The 18,958-nt window shown below is 54.0% G+C and overlaps 1 protein-coding gene across 1 annotated transcript in view; it reads right to left on the bottom strand.

Annotated features, from left to right (window-relative positions):
* TMEM63C (transmembrane protein 63C) overlaps positions 1-18,958 on the bottom strand; it is a 61,870-nt gene that overhangs the window by 36,149 nt on the left and 6,763 nt on the right. The window contains 1 exon segment of the mRNA XM_036012669.1: positions 12,943-13,084. The gene's annotated coding sequence lies outside the window, so the exon portion shown is untranslated.

Here is an 18,958-nt window from a genome sequence, read left to right as displayed (position 1 = left end):
GAAAGTGCTGTGGACCGCAGGATCCAGGAGAGCGGGGCTCTGGGCCACCTGTGTGTCCTTGAGCAGGTGCCGTCTCACCACTGGGCCTCCTGTCTGTCTAAGAGGGGGGTTTCGGTAGTAGGTCTCTGAGGGCCAGGCTGGAGCTAGGATCCCAGGTGTCTCAGAGACACCGTCTGCAGCCACACAGCCTACATGTCGTGGCGCTGCCCGAGCTCACTTGCTCCGCCATCCCCGTGAGTTCTCCGGAGCTGGCCCATAGGCACTGCGTTTTGATTTGGAGAAGCAAACCACTGTAGCCATAGGCCATATCCTTGGAGAAGCAGCTGTGGATGGGGGGAACCCAACCCTGTCCCCACCAAGTGCACAAAGCCAGAGCGCCTCCCCCCGCTTGCTTTGCACCCCTCCCGCCATCTGACCTTCTCAGTCTCTTCAATAATTCATCACCTTTTTGTTAACAACAGGAAAGGTTACTTCCCATGGCTCTGGACCTTGAGAGAATAAACTGGAGTTTCTGTCCATGCGCACGTCCTCCCCTCTCCTCTCTGCTCTGGGACTGTCCTCATACCCACTTCCATGCTCCCACCTCGCAGATCTGGCCCCCCCCCCATTTCCAGGACATCAGCTCAGTGGCCCACGTTCACTGTCACTGCTAGGAGGCAAGGTCCTTTGGAGGAGTGGAGGAGGGGAGGAGGTCTTACCATAATGAGGGTTCTGGTTAGTGTCCTTCCCTTCCCACTATGCCAGCTGGCCTCGCATCTCCTCCCAAGTGTCAGGAAGCCTTTCCTCGCTCGACACTGTCCTCGAGTCTCAACCCCCTCATGTCTTCACAGCAAAGAATGGTTTGCCCAATTTAAGGTACAAAGACACTGGGGTGCCAGCAGGCTAAGAGATTTGCTGGAGGTGGTGGAGAGCGGATTTGGGATTAGAACCAGGGCTTTAGAGTTCCCCCTGCAGTGCTCTCAGACTTGGACTGGCGACGCCTCAGCCTGTGGTGGGGGTCAGGGTGCTGGAACCACCTGGAAGGTGTTCGGTAGATCCAGGAGCTCACGCCCCACTCCAGACCTTAAGAACGAGAATCTCTAGTCAATTCTTATGTGCAGCCAACACAGAGAAACACCAGCCTAAGGTTTTCAGGGTTATTTGTGTCTAAGAGGTTCTTGCAGATCCGAAATGTCTTCTGACTCCCCCTAAATGAGGAGGGAGAACGGGGAGATTCGGGGATGAATCGAGTTGCACTGGGGCAGCTCACGAGACCTGCCCTATAGTCTCCTCTCAGGAGATCTCCCCCTGCACCCCAGGTCACTCTGAGTCTGTGGAAAGTCGGCTGGAGAGCTACAGAGGCCCACACTGCCTCTTCACTTGAACCCCCAAGCTCTTGCATTTCTCCCTGTGCCAGAGGTCACTGGCATGACCACTTCTTCCTGGGGCACCATGCCTGCTTTCTGTTCTGTCCTCCTGTCTCAGAGCTGCTTGCTCTGCCCTGACTGAGCTGGAGCTGCTTCCTCTTGGGCTAGGCTGAGACCTTGGTCTCATCAGTATTTACAGCGTGTGGGTCAGCTCAAACTGTCCTCCCTGAAGCCTTCCTCAGGTGAGCAGCCCAGTCTGTGCCTTGTCCCCACCCTCTTTACAGAGCTGGCCTTGGCCACCACCACCTGGCACTCTTCTCTCGTTTTTCTCTTCACACACATGAGCAGCCAGTCCCCCAGCAAGTCTCTTGATGACAGGGCTCATGTCACTGTGGTTCCCCCACAATGACCAGCATGCAGGTAGTAGGCCTCAATGAAAGAGAGACGGCCCTTTATCCAGGGCTCCACTCAGGAGCAGGAAATGATACAATCCAGGTGAGTGGCATACCTTTGCACACATACACCTTTGCCTCCTCACAACACCACTGGCCGCCAAGCCTTGCTCCCTGGTCAGAGCTCGGAGAGATAGGAACATGTGATGTGGGCTCAGGAGACCACCTGAGTGGATCTGGATTGGGTGCGCATCTGGATCCATTGTTTATTAACTGCAACTTGACCTCTTGCTGCTCAGTTTTCTCTTCTGTGAAATGGGTTTAACTGTGTCCATCCTGTCTGCACCGGGGCGACTGTGAGAGTAAAGGATATGGTGCGTGGAGACGTTTTTGTAGACTCAGAGTACCACCAACGGTGATTGTTGCCTTTGCTATCTTCTTCCTAGGACTGAGGTCTGCCTTCTGTCAGAAGCCTCACGTGGTCCTTTCAGACACCCCTGAAGCCCCAACAGAGGGTGAGTGGATTGGGGTTCCACCTAGCCATCTGGCCCTCTAAAATAATAAGGCAGCCAGCCCGCAGCTGAGACCAGCAGAAGAATGCTCAGCACCATGGACAGCACCACGTTGCTGCTGTAGCTGCTGCAGCTTCCGTTTGCCAGGGTTCTGTGGGCAGGGCCCAGCAGTACCCGCTGATGCCCCTGGCCCAATTACTGCTAACATCTATTGAAAGACTTCTATGTTCCAGGCACTGTGCCAGCTTTCTTAATGCACCTATCAGATTACATGTTGGATCTAGTCAACAGCCTTTAAGCACCCATCCTCACTTCTTTCTAGAGCGCCTTCCTATACTGCGGAAGCTAGAAAGCTAACAACTGCATTTCCAACATTTCCTTGCAGCAGGGGTTCTGAATACAGATCAGGTTCCATCAGCCAGAGGCACTGGGGGTAGATCTATAAGGAGGGAGGAAGGAGGAAGCCACCTTCCCGATGCTTGGGCTGTGTTCAGCCGACAAGCAATGCGGGGAGGAAGAGGTTCTGTGTAGCAGGTCAATGCCCAGCCTCTGGCTCCTGGAGGGCCAGGGGTGGGGTGAGGAGCGAGGGGCAGCGGCAGTGCAGGCTGCAGAGGCTCTCTGGCCTCGGGCTTGCAGGTGAGGCTCCAGTAGTCCCGCCTGGCTGTGGCTGAGGGGCGGTTTGTCCGGTGGGTCAGTTCTGCTCTGTTCTGAAGATCCAGATTTTAACCCTTCCAATGATTTTGTGAGCACACAATTCCCTGTATTAAACTCTGTTTTGTTTAAAGTTTTTAGAGTGGCTTTTGCGTTCTATACAAAGAGTAGACAGGTTCTGTTATCACCCTGTCTTACAGAAAAGGAATCTTGGGCACCGAGAGGTTGAGTGACTAGTTCAGGTCCAGCAGCCAGTGAGCAGACCTGAACCTAGAACAACGGACTCCCCAAGCCCCTCCAGGCATGATGCCCCCACACTGAAGACCGAAGCTAAATGGAGAAAAGTCAAGGCCAACAGGAAATTCTGAGGGCATACTCCAGGCCACAGTGGGCACAGCCCCTGAGGGGGGCTCGGAAGGAGGCAGAGAGAACGTGGACATCGTCAAGGGCCGGGCATGGTGCTGGGTGCCTTCTCATGGTCACCCCACTGACTGCCACTGATGCCTCACAAGCAAGCTAACAGGTAGCAGCCTGAGAGGTGGGTGTCACTACCCCCACTTTACAGGTAGAGAAACCGAGGCTCACAGAGGTTAAGTAGCAGGCCGAAAGTCATGCAACTGGGGAGAGACAGAGGCAGGACTGGAATCTAAGTGTCTGGCCCCACGACATTATGGGGTTTCTGCGGCACCACTGGGGGCAGAGCTGCTTTGCCCACTCTGCGGGGCTGCATCTCTGGGGCACGGGAAGGCAGCCTCACCAGATCTGTGCTGCGTCGAAGGGACCCTCCACCGGCAGGAGAGGAGGCTGCAGCGGGCAGTGGGGGCTGGAGTGCAGCCAGGGGAGAAGGCGGCCATCTGGTCCTGGGCTGGCAGCTGGGAGTGGAGGCTTCTCCCTCACCCTGCTCGCCCTGGGATGCCCCTCCTGGCCGAGAAGATTCCTCTCCTTGCCCTGAAGACCCTGCAGCCCCACCCAGGACCCCACGCCTTTCTGCCCGTGGCCCCGAGCCAGCAAGTCGCCATAACGTTGCCCAGATGGGGCCGGAGGCAGGAGGGAGAGGCAGCTGGGGGGATGTCATCAATACCCAGGCCCCCAGGGAGCTGCTCAGTGGCTCAGAGATGCCAAGGGGAGAAGGGGTGACTCGCCACTTGTGCTAAAAAAGTCAGAAAGTCAGGACAGCAAGATATAGTGCTGTTACACTAGATGGTCTCAATTCTAAAAATTTAAAAAAAGGGAAAGAATAAAAAAATGTATGCCTGTAGAAAAAAAAAGACCATTTATGTCTGGGTGGTGGGATTGTGGTCTTTTAATAACTTTTTGTGCATTGGAAGAACTATTTAATATGAGCATACATTATTGTTTATAATGAGAAACAGTTATATTTAGAAAGGAAGGATTCGATATTTCTAGGCATGTATATGCTCGTCTTTCCTTCTTCCTTTTGCATCAAATCTTTCTTGCCTCTTCACGTGCCCTCATTCTGATCAGCCCCCAGGCAAGCTCAACGATGGGGTGGAGGGAGCGGAGGGGCCCTGTGGCTTCCGTGCAGGCTGCTTCCTCAGGAAGATCCAGGGCCTGAATCCGATGCCGCCTCCCCCCTACCCCACAGGGTCTGGCTGGGCCAGATGCAGGAAGATCAAGCCTTGAACTTGCACCATGTGGGCCAAGGTAACCACCAGACCCCTGGGAGTCTGCTCAGAAGCCAGAGGCCCCCTCCCCTTCCCTCCCCCTCCCTCCCACATGGATAACCCCCCTGGCAGATGTGGTGTGGTGCTGACCCCAGCATCAAGGCCCAGGTGCAGTGCTCAGGGAGGGGGCTCTGAGCCCCTGCTCAGCACAGCTCTCAGTTGGGTAAGCGGGGTGGGGGTGGGGCAGCCCGCCACGGTGTAGCATTTAAATGTGGGTCCCTAGGGAGAGCTAGACTCCTTGGGTCCAAATCCTGCCTCTGCTATTTACTGACCCCATGTCTTTGGGCGAGTCTCTTAAGCCACGCCCCAGCTTCCCTATCCGGGAAATGGAGACGTGAACAGCACCTCCCCTCATTGGGTGAGTGTGAGGACGCTGGGAACCAATTCACGTGAGACACCTAGAACAGCGCCCAGCACATGGCTGGCTCAGTGCTGTTAAGGTTATTTTCCTCGTTAGTACCTAGAACTTTGACGTTTATTTATGGGATGACATAGCAGAAGGCTGGCTCCCCAGTGGATGGAGAGCTCCTGGATGGCAGAGGCCGTGGCTGTGCTCGCTTCTTTTCTGCGGTGCTGGGCAGAGCGCAGTTTTTCCCAAACAGTTGCTGAAGAAGGGAGTGACGGCCGTGGGGCTGGGGCGGAGCTCACTCGACTCCGGGGGTCTCAGACCCAGAGTGTTGTGGCGGGAGGGGCCGTCCAAACCCTTCAACCTGAGCCCCTCCTTCCACTTATGAGCAAAGCTTGCTGCTGGCCACCATTCCCTTGGCTTCCAGTCGGGCCCTGCCCACCTCCGTCTCGGTCTCCCTCCCTCCCCCGGGACTCTGCTCAACAGTACATGGAGGGCAACCTTGGACAGAGGCAGCCGTTTCTGTCTTGATTTAGAAAAAGAATGTGGCACACCTCCTATCTGAGTGCTGTGGAGCAAACGCACTCCCACCAGACCCGGGTGAAGCTGAAGCAGTTCGACCCTCAGTTACTGCGGTAATTCCTGTCTCCGTGGTAACAAGTCTGGACCCAGCCTTCCGCTAGCAAAGACCCGGCGAAGGCGAAGGGCTCGTGGGCAGCAGCTCCCCCCGCCCCGCACAGAGCTGTTCTCTCCCCAGCCTCTTCCCTGCCAATTCCCCCTCGGGAGTCCCCAGTGGACGGAGAGGGGAGGGCAGGGGAGAGGAGACGCAGTCATGGCAGAGGCCCCCCGTGGAGTGCAGAGCCAGCCCCAGCGAAGCGCCTGGGATGGAGGCGCCCCGCGGCAGGAGCAAGCAGGCAGGATGCTGTTGGGTGCCAAGCCACCCCAGCAACTCCTGCCGCTCGGACGGACTCGGGCGGATGGTGCCACCAGCAGGGGGCGACAGAGAGACCCAGGTCCTAGAGGCAGGACGTGGCGTCCTAGCCCACGCCGACCCAACCAGCTGCGGACGATTCGTTCAGGTGCGGAGGGAAGCAGCCGGAACTGAACACGTGCTGTGTGTCCGCGCTGGGCCGGAAGTGGGGAGGAAAGAACAGAACGGGCAGATCTGCCCTCGGTGAGAGCACAGTTGGGTGGGGGAGACCCGAACAATGCGGAAAGCAGCCAATCAGAACAAAGAGTAGCAGATGCCTGTTTAGCGAAGCGAGATGCGGGCGGGCGGGGCTCGGAGAATGCCACCTCCTGCGAGCTGCCTGCGCCTGGATTTTCTCTGGGAGGAGACCCAAGAAGTTCCTGACTGTGGGTGCCTCAGGGGTGAGGGGAGAAGCCAGGTGAGGGCCGAGGGGGCTCAGAGCCCCCTCCCTGACTTCCATTACACTCTCTCTTCTACTGTTTGAAGTCTGCACTGTGTGCACATTTGAAGCAAAGCAAACCAAACAAAGCAAAAGATGAAAAGCAGCACCATGTGACAGGAGCTGTACCAGGGTGTGACCTACTTCGTGCTGGGCCCAGAGCAGGCGTGAGCAGCTCTGACACTGGGGACTGCCCTCCCCTCAGGGTTGCACTGAGAACGCACATCTGCCAGGGGCTTGTGCGTGTCCGTCCCTCCGTCTCCCTACCTGTGCGCTGTGGGATGTGTGGATGTATCGGACTGAACAGTGTTCCTCCAGAATTCTTGCCCACCCGGAGACACAGAGTGTGACCTTATTGATGCAACTATGTGCGGTGATGGATGTTAGCTAAATCCACTGCGGTGTCATTTTGCAACACACACATCAAATCACTGTGTTGTACACCTGAAATTAATGTTATGTCAATTATACCTCAATTAGTATACATGTATACATATAGCCTCATTTAGAAATGGCTTCTCTGCAGATATAATTACCTAAGATGAAGTCCTATGAGAGCAGGGTGGGCCCTAAACCCAAGGGCCGGCGTCCTTTTAAGAAGGACCCTTGGAGACACACAGAGGGGGACGCCCCTGGAGACAGAGGCAGAGCCTGGAGTGAGGCAGCCACCCCCCCCACCCCCCACCCCAGGAACTCCAAGGGCTGCCGGCAGCCACCAGAAGCGGGGAGAAGCAAGGAAGGACGCTTCCCTAGGCCTGCAGAGGGAGTGTGGCCCTGCCACCACCTTGGTTTCAGGCTCCCAGCTTCCAGACTCTGAGAGAATGGCTTTCTGTTGCTTCACGTTGCCCAGCTGATGGCAGTTTGTTACAGCTGCCCAAGGAGGTGAACACAGTGGGTCCGCGCATCCGTGGTTTGCGTGCTTCGATGTGTGTGTATCGATGTGTTTTTGCCTGTGTATGTGTGGGGGGTATCGGGGTGTGCTTGGGAATGTGTTTGTGACTACAGTTTGGGTTTTGGGTGCTTACATGTGTTTTTGGGTGCATGCCTGCTTATGCGTTCATATATGTGCCTGTTGAGTTGGATCTGTGCACACATTCGTGTGTGTCTGTGTATTTGTGTGTGCTGATGTGTGTGAGAGCATATGTGTATGTAGACAAAAGTCTCTAGGGTCTCTCTTGCCCCTCACATTCCAGAAGCCCGCCCTGGGGCTCCTGCTGGAGGGGCTGGCCTCGAGGAATGCCGGCCAATGGCAGTACAGGTGGGGAAAATAGCATCACACCCAGGTTGGAGCAGGGATGCCTCAGATCTAGGGCCACCTGAGGAAGGGGGGTCTAGGGAGAGAGTGTTCCCCATTACACCTGCCCTTTCAGCAAAAGGGTCTCAAGTGCAGGAGTGTGAGTCTGGCAGGAGCCTTGCCCTGGGGGCGGGCGCAGTGGCCAGCCTTCCTGGAAGCCTTCAGCACAACAGAAACCACCGAAAGGGAGTCTACCTCCGGTGAGCGGAATTACTTTGAGACATTAGAGCCACAGTGCATCATGGGCATCACCTGGGGGGCTTGCTAAACAGGCTGCCGGGCCCACCCCAGAGTCTCTGATGCAGTGGGTCTGGGGAAGAGCCTGAGGGCTTGCACCTCTGACGAGTTCCTGGGTGATGCCGACACTGCTCAGTGTGGGCACCCTGGCCTTTCAGGGCAGGCCCAACCCCATCCTCTCAGCCCGTCTCTCCCAGCCACCCACATGCCACTCAGGAAATCATTTATTCAGCAAAACGATGGGCCAGACTCTGTTTTCTGCACTCAAAGTACTTCTGGTCTAGGTATAAGTTTCTAGTGGGTGCACAGGCCCCCAAAGACACGGTGACAGACCTGCACCAGTGCCCTCCAGAGGCCTGGTGAGGGAGTGCAGGGAGCACAGCAGAGGAGTGCTTGCCTGAGCCCTGGGCAATCTGGAAAGGCTACCTGGAGGGGGTGCTAGCCAAGGCAGCTCTGAAAGGAGGGACAGTAGTAGTCACATTGACTGAAGGCTTCCTGCTAGGCACTGGTCTCAGACTCTGCAAGTGTGAGTTCTTTTAATCCTCACAAAACCCCCAAGATGGGAACTCCGTGGCTGAAGGAGATTTGAGCCCAGGCAGTCTGCTTCCAGCAACCACGTTCCCAGCGCTGAGCACAGGTGGGGCTTCCCCCGTGAGGAAGGAGCCGCCACGTGGAGGCCAGGGGCAGGACATTCCAGGGGGAGACCGCGCATGCACCGAAGTGGAAGAGGAGGTGGACTCCGATAGTGTTAAGGCTTTTCCTGGAGCTCGGGTCCCCCAGCCGAGAAGGGAGGGACACCAGGCTCTGGTCCCATCTGTCTAAATAGGGCAGGAATTGCTGGCTGCCAAGCATGGGGGTGGGGGAATTGGAGAGAGGGGGAGGGGGCCCTCTCTGTGAGCTCAGCTGCTCCAGTGATGGGTGGCAGCCAGATGGCAGAGGCTGCCAGTCTGGCTTCCATGGCTTCTCAGGGCCCACGGGGCAGACAGCCCGCAGCCTGAGGGGCTCGGGATCGCAGTGCTCTTGTGGCGGGGCCCTCGGTGGCTTTGCTGGTATGAATCTTAGCTCTGAAGATGTGCTGAGGGGCGACTGGCTGGCACAAGCGCTGTGACCTATGGTGGCCCTCACACTTTGGCCCCCCAGGCAGTCTCTGTGTAGCTCTAGGGGTCACTGGGCACCTCAACTAAGGCCTGAGTCCCCAGGGCAGGGACTGGCCTCATGATGGCCTTGCTCCTGCTCCTTGGGTTTTGGGGGGTCAGAAAGTCACTCGGATTCATGCTGAATGAGGACTCAGATAAAGACCTGAATTCAGAGGATGGAACCAGAGGAAATGAGCTCTGGCTGCAGCAAGAGGTATTCTAGTTAGACATAAGGCAGCAACTGGCCTGAGATGCTGAGGGGTGCAGTAGCTATTCAGGGGGAGACCCACCATCCTCCTGTCTCTGACAGCCTACCTCTTGGGAGGAAATTTGGTGGGGATTTCTCCCTCCCTTTCCTTAACTAGCTCCTTCATCGAACCTCACCTATGTTTCAATTCCTTCCCCCCTTTCCTGCTGGCCTCCCACTTCTGCCTCTTTGTCTGAGTGGACCAGAGGATCCCCCACCCCTGCTCTTCCCCATGTTGCTGGGGGCCTTTGAGCTCGGCACCCTCAGTTCAGCCAGTGTTTGCTGAGCCCGCCACCTGCTGGGGGTGGCAGACCTCCAGGCCCCGCCCAGGGCACTTCCGGCCCAGCGGAGAGATCAGTGAAACCCACGCCTCCACCCAAGGCACGGTAAGGGCCATGCAGTGAGAAAGGTACGGGCCACGGTGACAGGGCTCAGAGACCACGGCCCCAGGGGCCAGGGGAGACTTCAGAGAGGTGCAGGTGGTCATCTGTGGGCCGACAGAAACCAGTGGGAGCAAGCAAAGGGGGCCGTGAGTGGAGGAGGGAGGCACAGGGTGGAATAATCCAGAAATGGCGGGTTGACTGGTTTGGCTGCAGAGGTGGGGCGAGAAGGATCTGGTGGGGCCATAGGCAGATGGGGGCCAGCCCACGGGGCCCTGAATCTCAGCCTGAATGATGTGCACTTAATTTGTAGGGTTTTGGAGGAAGGGCACGACATCTGAGCTGGGACTAGAAAGGCTTCCAGGTTTCGCCCCTTTCCTGGGATCTCATAAAAGGCACCTGGCCCTGACTGGGAGCCTACGGGCTTTGTAGGGTCCCTCAGGGGAGCAGTGACTGGCTTGTCAAATGTCACCTTCCTGTGAGCCGTGGGCCGATGACGCTGTTTACTAAGACAGCTTCCCCGGCGCTCCCGAAACCCCCTGCCTTCAGTCCTGGCGCTTGTGCCGCCTGCTAACACACTTCACCTGTAGTTTGTGCTGCTTATCGTCGCCTCCACCCTCATTAGAACGCAGGCCCCACGAGGCAGGGCCCCTGTCTGCTTCGCTTGCTGCTGAATGTTCCCGTGCCCAGCACAGTGCCTGGAACCCCAACAAATTCCCTCATTTGTTGAATGAATCAAGAGAAACATACCACCCTGCCTGAACCAGCAGGGTCTGTCACTTTGCTTTTGGTTTCCTGAGCTTGGCATCACCCGAGTGGAAAAATCTCTGAGAAAATCAGACAGAACTCCGCTTCGCCCCTGCTGCGCCTCTCGTGTTTGCCAGGAGTCTGGGAAGATTTGGAGTGCGCCTCCGCCCCTCTTCTGCCAAAACACCAGCACTTTCCTTCATCTTGGAGTACAGGCCAGGCAAGGAAAATTTCAGCTAAGGAAAGCAAGGGGCTGCCAGCCCCGCCCGGGAGCCTGGAGGACCCACTCTGACGGACGGATCCGAATACCTGCGAGTCACTGAGGGCCCACCCCATGGGGTCCCTGTACAAGCGCTCTCAGCATTCATTCCATTCCCACAAACGTGGGGGCTGCCCTCCCATTTTACAGATGGAAAAACAGACTCAGGGGAACTAACTGACACGGCCTGTTCTCTCCGCCAGGTGAGGAGTCCTGTGCCGGACACAGGCCTTCCCACCCCCACCCAGAGCTCCTTCCTCCGGGGCATATGGCCTCCCTTCTGCCGGAGAAGCAGCTGAGACGAAGGGCGTGAGGCTTGCTGTGTTCTCCGTCCAAGGCCCCTCCCTCCAGGATCACCAGGGTCTCTGTGGGCCTCGGCCTTCCCACCTGAGCTATGGGGGCTGAGGTTTTAGCCACCACCTAAGCCAAATAATTGACACTCACCCCACAAGGGATAAGTGAGGACGATGATGTCTCATCTGCCACCTGGTCTGAACTCGTCGGGGAGTGCGAGTTACAACTGTGGTCACTGCCCATTCTGGCCGGGGCCCAGGCATCCTTCCTCGCTGGGATGTGAACCCTGAGGGCTGGCATCCAAAACAGGGCTCCCTGCAGCTGAAGCCCCAGCAGAGGTAAGGGCAACCGAACCGCCCCTGGTTCGGAGGGCAGGGGCAGCACCTGGCCTCCAGGGCTGTCACAGCTGGGCCACAGCTGGAGGGACAGAAGAGCCTGGACCGAGCTCCCAGCTGTGGGGCTGCAGGTGGCTGTACTTCTGTTCCTGTGTCCCTCGGGGTCTCAGTTCTCCCACCCTGAGAATGGAAGCTCTCTCAGCAAATGTTAATTATTCCCCATTATTACTCCCCAGGAAAATGAAGGTTTCTCTCTTTGAGACCCCTCAAGGGCAGGTTAGAGTCGAGTCACTCAGTATGCAGTAGGGAGCCACGGATGGTTTTAGAGCAAGGGACCTGACCGCACTGTGCTTTAGGGAGGCTACCTGGGCACCAGGGGAGAAGAGGCTTTATAAACACAGAACTAGTGTGTTAAGTACTCAGTCAGTGCTAGATGCGGTTTCCAGCACTTTACAGGTAGTAACTTGAACCTTCACGGTACCCGAGGGCACGGTGGTTATCCCCACTTTACAGATGAAAAGACTGACCTAAGTAGAGATGACAAGGCTGGTAGGTGGCAGAACTGGGAATCGAACCCACCCGACTCCCTAGCCTGAGTTCTTTACCACTATTCGGTGCTGTCTCCCATGGTAACCTAGGCTGGAGGGACCAGGGCTCAGCACAGGGCTGGGCGGCAGGCTTGGCCAGAGGGGAGGAAGTGACACGCCTCCTGCGGCTAAGGCTCCTGGCCCCAGAGAGCTCTCGCAAGGCTGGGCCAAGAAATTATACGGGAGATGCGCACATCGAGTACTGTGATCTGCACAGAAAAGAGCCATATCTGAGATTACTTTTATTGGTAATAACGCCACTTGCAATGTTCTTGGCCAACAGCCCACAGGGGATAACTTCTTTCACGGAGAAGAGATTTTAGAGACAATCTCAGATAAAGAAATCGTATCACAGTTATTGCTTCTCCTCACTATCAGAGGCTTCGGGGGCAGAGTGGGAGCAGGGGTGGGGTGGGGTGGGGTGCAGAGGCTGGGGGTGGCAGGGCAGAGGCTGACGGCCCCCTGGACGGGCAGGAAGCAGCTGACCCCGGAAGGGCTGCCTGAGACCCAGGGCTTCCTGTGCTGTCCTGATGAGACTACAGCTGACTCCTCTGAGCTGCTCACTCACAACACTTTAAATGACACTACGGGTATAAGTAATGCGTGAGAGGTGAGACGAGACCGAGGTTGGACGGCATTGCCGTGATCCCTCCCAGCTCCAACCATCCACAAAGATACCATTTGTCATAACCCTTTCCAAAGGAAAGAGTGTCGAGAGGCGGGACACCCTCGGAACAGCCACGACTGGCTGGGTTCTGGGCCTGTCCCAGACCGGTGCCGGCTGGGCAGGGGCCTTCAGGGGACCCAGAGAGCAGCGCAGCCATGGGGCGTTTCCGTGGAGGACGGAGCCTCCTAACCAGAGCCTTTGGCCCCCTTCTCAGGCCTTGGGCGCCAGGGTCATCTGGGCTAGTGTCCTTTAGAGATGGGACTGGCCCTTCCTGTACCACCCCCCATCTGAGGGGCTCCACTCGGGCCATGACCCAGGCACTGATCGCAGAGCCACAGGCCCCATTCCCCAGGCTTGAGGAAGGAGCCAGTGCGAGGGGCTCAGCCCTGCTGTGTGGGAAGATGGCAAGAGCACCTACCTGGGCAGCAGGTGAGGTCTGGGGCGTAGGCAGACGAGCTGTCACCGGCTGTCCCTCCTCTCGGTCTGTTGTCAGGTACTTCCGAGCGGCCCGGCCACAGCCCTGCCCGACTCCTGGCCACCAAGGCGGCTGGTCCGAGGCTCTGTGGCACAGGGACACGAAGCACTGTCAGTGCGGGCAGGCAGGGATCCCAGTCCTCTGGGGCCTCCCGAGGCTCCTCCCCCCCCCCCCCCCCCCCCCCCCCGGGAGGCCAGGACCTGTCCCGGCCCAGTGTGCTGGAATCAGCATCTTCCTCCAAGGCTTCAGGGGAGCTCTAGTGGGGTGAGGGGCACCCCCCGATGCAGCTACGGCACCCAGTCTTCCCCCTACCTGCACACCCAGCCCTGGGGTGACTGACAGGGGGCCATCCTTCATCTCAGCCGAGCAGGGGCAGGAGGGGAGAGGTGCAGGGAGGGAGCACTGCCTTGGGGGTCCAAGCCTCTAGGTCTCTCTGCCACTTCCACTGGAGCACCCCACTTTCCCTTGCTGGGGTGGGGGGCTTCAGCCTAGGAACACGGACTCCACCAGCAGGACTGAGCTTGGGGGATCAGAGGGGGCCAGAACCATCAGGTGAAGACTCAAGGAGGACTTCAGAATCATTGGCGGGGACACCGCTAAAGTGCAGGGCTAAGGGCCCTGCCCCAGCCCACTAAATCAGACTCGCTGGACTACGTGCTGGGGAAAGGCCAAGTCCAAGGAGGACGCTCTGATCACATGTACAAAGGGGTCACCAGTCCCCCTCCTGAGAGCAGCAGCGTAGGAGGAGCCCAGTCTCGTTTTTCTCACGGACCAAGCGGAGCCCGGTCACGGCCTCCGGGGCCCTTCTGGATGTGAACTTGCCCTGGGAGGACCGGGAATCACTGAGCGAAGAATTCGAGAAGAAAGTTCACGGCGAGGCATTTTAACTAGTCTTCTCCCTTGTAACTGGGCTCTTCTTAAATGTTCTTTTTAAATTCCGAAAATAACATGCTTGTGGGGAAAAAAATCAAACCACTCAAAATAACCGGCAACGAAAAGTCCGCCTGCTCTCCCGGCCTTCCGCGCCGCTCCCAAGCGTGCTCGCTGCCAGGCTTCCCGTTTAGGTTTTCTTCAAACACTTTCCCACAAATACCGGCCAATATATACATCTGTGCCTGCGTTTTTATTTTAAACCCAACCAGGAACACCTCCCCGGCACTTGGTCTCGGTTTCGTCAGGTGATATACAGCACACGCCTGTGCGGCGCAACACAGGTCGCTCACGGAGTGGCGAGCAGCGTCGCAGCGGAGGGGGCGCCCTGATGGACGGGAGCGGACCCTTTGATGGAGGATTTGGCTGTTTCCACATCTTTGCCGCACAAACAAAGCCGCAGTGATTGCCTTTGACTACATATCTTTGCGCATGTGTGTGAGGTTAGCTGCAGAATAAATCCTGGGTGCGGGGGGTCAAAGGTTAGGTGTATCCGATATTCCGATAGGTATTGCCCAGTTCCCAAGAGGGTGAGCCCGTTGGCGCCGCCCAGCCACGCATCAGAGTGCCTGTTGCCCGTCCCTCGCGACAGCTCTGTGCGTCGTTCCGGATGGTCGAATGGTGCCGGTAGGAGAGAGGAAAAGTGATGTCACATTTCAATGTGTAATTCTTAATTATCGCAAAGGGCAGATATTATTTTCATGTTACTGATTGATTGGCCTTTGCATTTATTTTTCTGTGTATATCTTTTCTCATTTGTCTTCCTGATTGTTAAGAGATTTTTTTCCTAAACTAAGGCAGCTCTTTATCATATGGATCACAAAATGTCATTTGTCTCTTTTTGAAAGATTTTATCTATTTTTAGGGAAAGGGGAAGACAGGGAGGAAGTGAGGGAGAGAACATCAAAGTGCAGTTGTCTCAAGCACCCCCAACAGGGGACCTGGCCTGCAACCCAGGCATGTGGCCTGACTGGGAATCGAACAAGTGACCCTTTGGTTCACAGGCCAGCACTCAACCCACTGAACCGCACCAGCCAGGGCTCATTTGTCTCTTTTTAAATGTTACTTAAGGCATCCTTTGCTTACAGAAATTTCAGATTTTTCTGTAGTCAAGGACTTCCTACTTACAGGATCCTAAAAATATTTCTCCTGTTTTTCAACAGTATGGTTAGGGTTTTCTTTCTTTCATTTTAATTTTTTCTTCTTTTAATCTTCCTAGAATTTGCTATGGTGTAAGGAATGTGGTAGGGTTTAGCTTTATTTTTTTCCCCAAGGGGCTAAAGAGTTGTCCCAAATCATGTTTGAACCACCCCTTTCCTTCCCCCACCGTCACCTTCTCTCTAGATTCAAAATCTCAGTTTAACTACATCGTGGGATGGACGCTCTTTGTATCCGAGTCAACTGCCAGTTCAAACTCCAGTTTCACTGGATCTAGAAGAAGTTACCTAACCTTCCCGTGCCTCGGCTTCTTCGTCTAAAAATGGGGCCAGCAATAGCACATAAGGTTATTGTGAGAGTGAATGAGTTATTTCAGGTGAAGGATGGTGAAAGATGCAACCATGTGCTGTCTGCAAGAGGCTCGCTTAGCCGTAAGGACGCATAAGGCTGCAAGGAGAGGTGGGAAAAGAGATCCCACGCCAACGGTGACACAAAGAGAGCAGGGTGGCCTGACTTACATCGCAAAGTAGATGATTGGTCAGGTACTGCCGTGAAAGACAAAGGAGGATATTACAGAATTATAAGAAGGTCAATTCTCCAGGAAGATATAACAATTATAAATATATGTGCACCTAAGTGCAGAGTACCCCAATATATGAAGCAAACACTGAAAGAAGTGAAGGGAGAAATGGAAACACAATAATAGTAGATTTCAATAAGCCACGTTGAATTATTGGTAGGACACCAAACAAAAGATCAATAAAGAAACAGAGGCCTTAAATGTGTTCAACACACAGACTGATTGGGTGTGACAGGCTATATATATATATAATCTCCAGCCATTATTAATGTAACGAGAACAGTTTGCATGACATGGATGTAACCTGGAAGCCAAGGAGGGTGGACTGGAATGCACATGCATGAACAACGACAACTTCACTGTACTGGTCAGTGGGAGCAGCAGATGTCATTGAGTGAGCTGTGTACTGTGTGGCCATCACATTCAAAATGACTGAGCAAGTAGAACAACAAATCTGCATCACATTTTGTGCTGAACTTGAACATTCCTCCACAGAAACTATTTGGATGATTCAGAAAGCCACAGCTGTGGGCAACTAGTGATTGACAGCTTCATCACAACAACATGCCCACTCACGCATCACGTCTCATGCAGAGTTTTTTGGCAAAACATCAAATCACCCAGGTGGCTCGGCACCCCTACAGCCCAGATTTGGTGCCCTGCGACTTCTGATTTTTCCCAAAACTAAAATCACCTTTGAAAGGAAAGAGATTTCAGACCCTTGATGAGATTCAGGAAAATATGATGGGGCAGCTGATGGTGACTGGGAGAACTATGTGAGGTCCCAAGGTGCCTACTTTGAAGGGGACTGAGGTGTCATTCCCACGCTGGAAACATTTATAATGTTTCCTGTATCTTCTTCAATAAATGTCTCTGTTTTTCATATTATATGACTGGATACCTTCTGGACAGACCACACACACACACACACACACACACACCCACCCCACTCTGCACAACGGCAATAGAATACACAGTCTTCTCAAGTCTGGCATATTCTCTGGGGCAGATCCTGTGCTGGGCCACCCGCGAGGGGTGCAGAGCAGTCCCTGGTGCACGGGAAACGCCATATGTCAGCGATGACTATGACCGTCATGGCGAGCCTTGTCTTTGTCTGAGCGCACCTTCCTGCCCCATCGCCCTGTGCATGAGTTCCACCGCCGAACAGATGTCCACAGGGTGGGGCAAATGCAAGTTTGCTGTTGTTCATATGGAAAACAATACAGTAATTAATAAGTAACGCTACAAGAATAAACCCTGTGTTTTGCGTGCTCACACCTGTAAGCCTGCGTTTGCCCACCCTGTGTTGTTCCGTGTGTGCGTGCGGGGGGACCGGGCGTGAGTGGCGTTAACGAGGGCTGTTCTGTTCGCGCCCGCTCCGGCCAGCCTAGCTTCGGCTGGCTGGGCGCTTTTACTGGTACTGTAAACGTTTCCTTCCATTGTATTTTAAAAGAAGCTAACATTTATGCACAGAAAAGCTATACATTTAAAAAACATTTATTAGCAGTCACCTTAGTATATTTTTATTATTTATAGCAGTTTTTTTCCAGTGGACTGTCTTATTCTTTTTATTCCAGGGGATCAGTCTTATGATCTGCAATTTTAATTGATAAATCGGCCTCTTTCTATAACCTCAATTTTCCAAATTTGTATTAATTTGTACTTCTAGAGAAGTGTTAAAGACTATGCATACAACATATATATATGCACATGCATAAAATCACGTTCAGCAATATCCATCTACTCCTACTAAACTAGAGTTAAAATTAGGGACATATGTTTACCAAATGCTTTTTGGACATTTTTAACATTTGTGGAGCTGTTTATATGATTTATCATCTCTTTTTTTTTTAAGATTTTATTTATTTATTTTTTAGGGAGGGAAGGAAGGGGGTAGAGGGAGAGAGAGAGAGAGAAACATCAATGTGAGGTTGCTGGGGGTTATGGCCCGCAACCCAGGAATGTACCCTGGCTGGGAATCGAACCTGGGACACTTCAGTTCCCAGCCCGCGCTCAATCCGCTGAGCTACACCAGCCAGGGCTTATCATCTCTTTTTAAGTATAACTTTGTTCATATATTAATAATTCTCCTAACATTGAATGTATATTTCTGGAATAGAGCCTCACTTGCTTGTGGTATAGTCATTTTTTAACATAATGCTGTGTGAGTCTATTTGTTCTTATTAACTCATGACATTTGCACCAGTATTTATAAATGAAATTTTCGAAGGTAATTTTCTCTTTTCTGCGTGCTATCTTTGTCCATGTTGTGCTGGCTCCGTAGAAGACTTCGGAGCCTTCCCTTATCTGTGATTTGGCACAGTCAGTACAGTTTAAGCAGCATTGGAATTGTCTCCTCCTTGAAGCTTCGGTGGAGATTAAAGCCTGTCAATGCCTGGGCGTCCTCGGAGTGGAGCTCTCTGAAAACCCAGTTGCTCCCACGGTTATTGGTCTGCTAGGTTTTTCTAGTTTTCCCGGCGCCAAACTGATCATTTATCTTTTCTCAGAAAACTCTCAGCTTCACCTGGTTTTTAGAATTTGCATGTGGTCAAGCACAGTATCCTCTAAAGAATTCTCTTTTCCCTGGACCAGTGGCTGTTTCCCATTTCGATATTCCATTTTATGTATTTGGCTATTAGATTATGAAGACTTAAAAATTTATCAAATAACATGTGATTCCCCCCCCCCAGGAGCCTATCTATTTACTACGCTCACAGCCCAGAAATAGGGGGGCTGGAATCAGGGACAAGGGCGAGGAAGGTAGCGAGGGAGGGGCAGCTTGACAAACACCAGTCATTCCTCAAACATTAAAACAGCACAAAGAGCCTGTTCAGCTGTTCCCCAGCCTCGAACCCCTGCATCTCCTTCCCCAACTCCTCCCAACCCCCACCCCCTCCCAGTTAAACCGCCAGCTGCCACCCTGCCTTCACCACCAGCTGTCACCTCCTCTGGAACCTCTGGGACTTCCCAGGGACAAGTCGGCACCTTTCTTCTGACATCCCGGGTTACTTTTTTGTTTAATGTTGAAATAATTTCAACATAAAACCGTTAAAAGTTCAGGGTCTGGCAGAAGCAAGGTCTGTTTGAGTGTGGTTGGTAAAATTCATAATATGGGTGTAATATTTTATAGTGTTAATTTAAACATTTCACCTGAAGTGTCACATGATGTGCTTGAGTGTGATATTGTCATGTTACAGAATTACATGCTTGTGATTTTGTAATAAGAGATTTTGTAATAAAAAAAGGGGGAGTTATTTGGTTCAGATCCTGTATAGAGTCAACAGAACTGAC

The sequence above is a fragment of the Phyllostomus discolor genome, chromosome 1 (genome assembly GCF_004126475.2).
Source record: "Phyllostomus discolor isolate MPI-MPIP mPhyDis1 chromosome 1, mPhyDis1.pri.v3, whole genome shotgun sequence".
Classification (NCBI taxonomy): domain Eukaryota; kingdom Metazoa; phylum Chordata; class Mammalia; order Chiroptera; family Phyllostomidae; genus Phyllostomus; species Phyllostomus discolor.
This window is presented reverse-complemented; position numbering and strand designations above follow the sequence as displayed.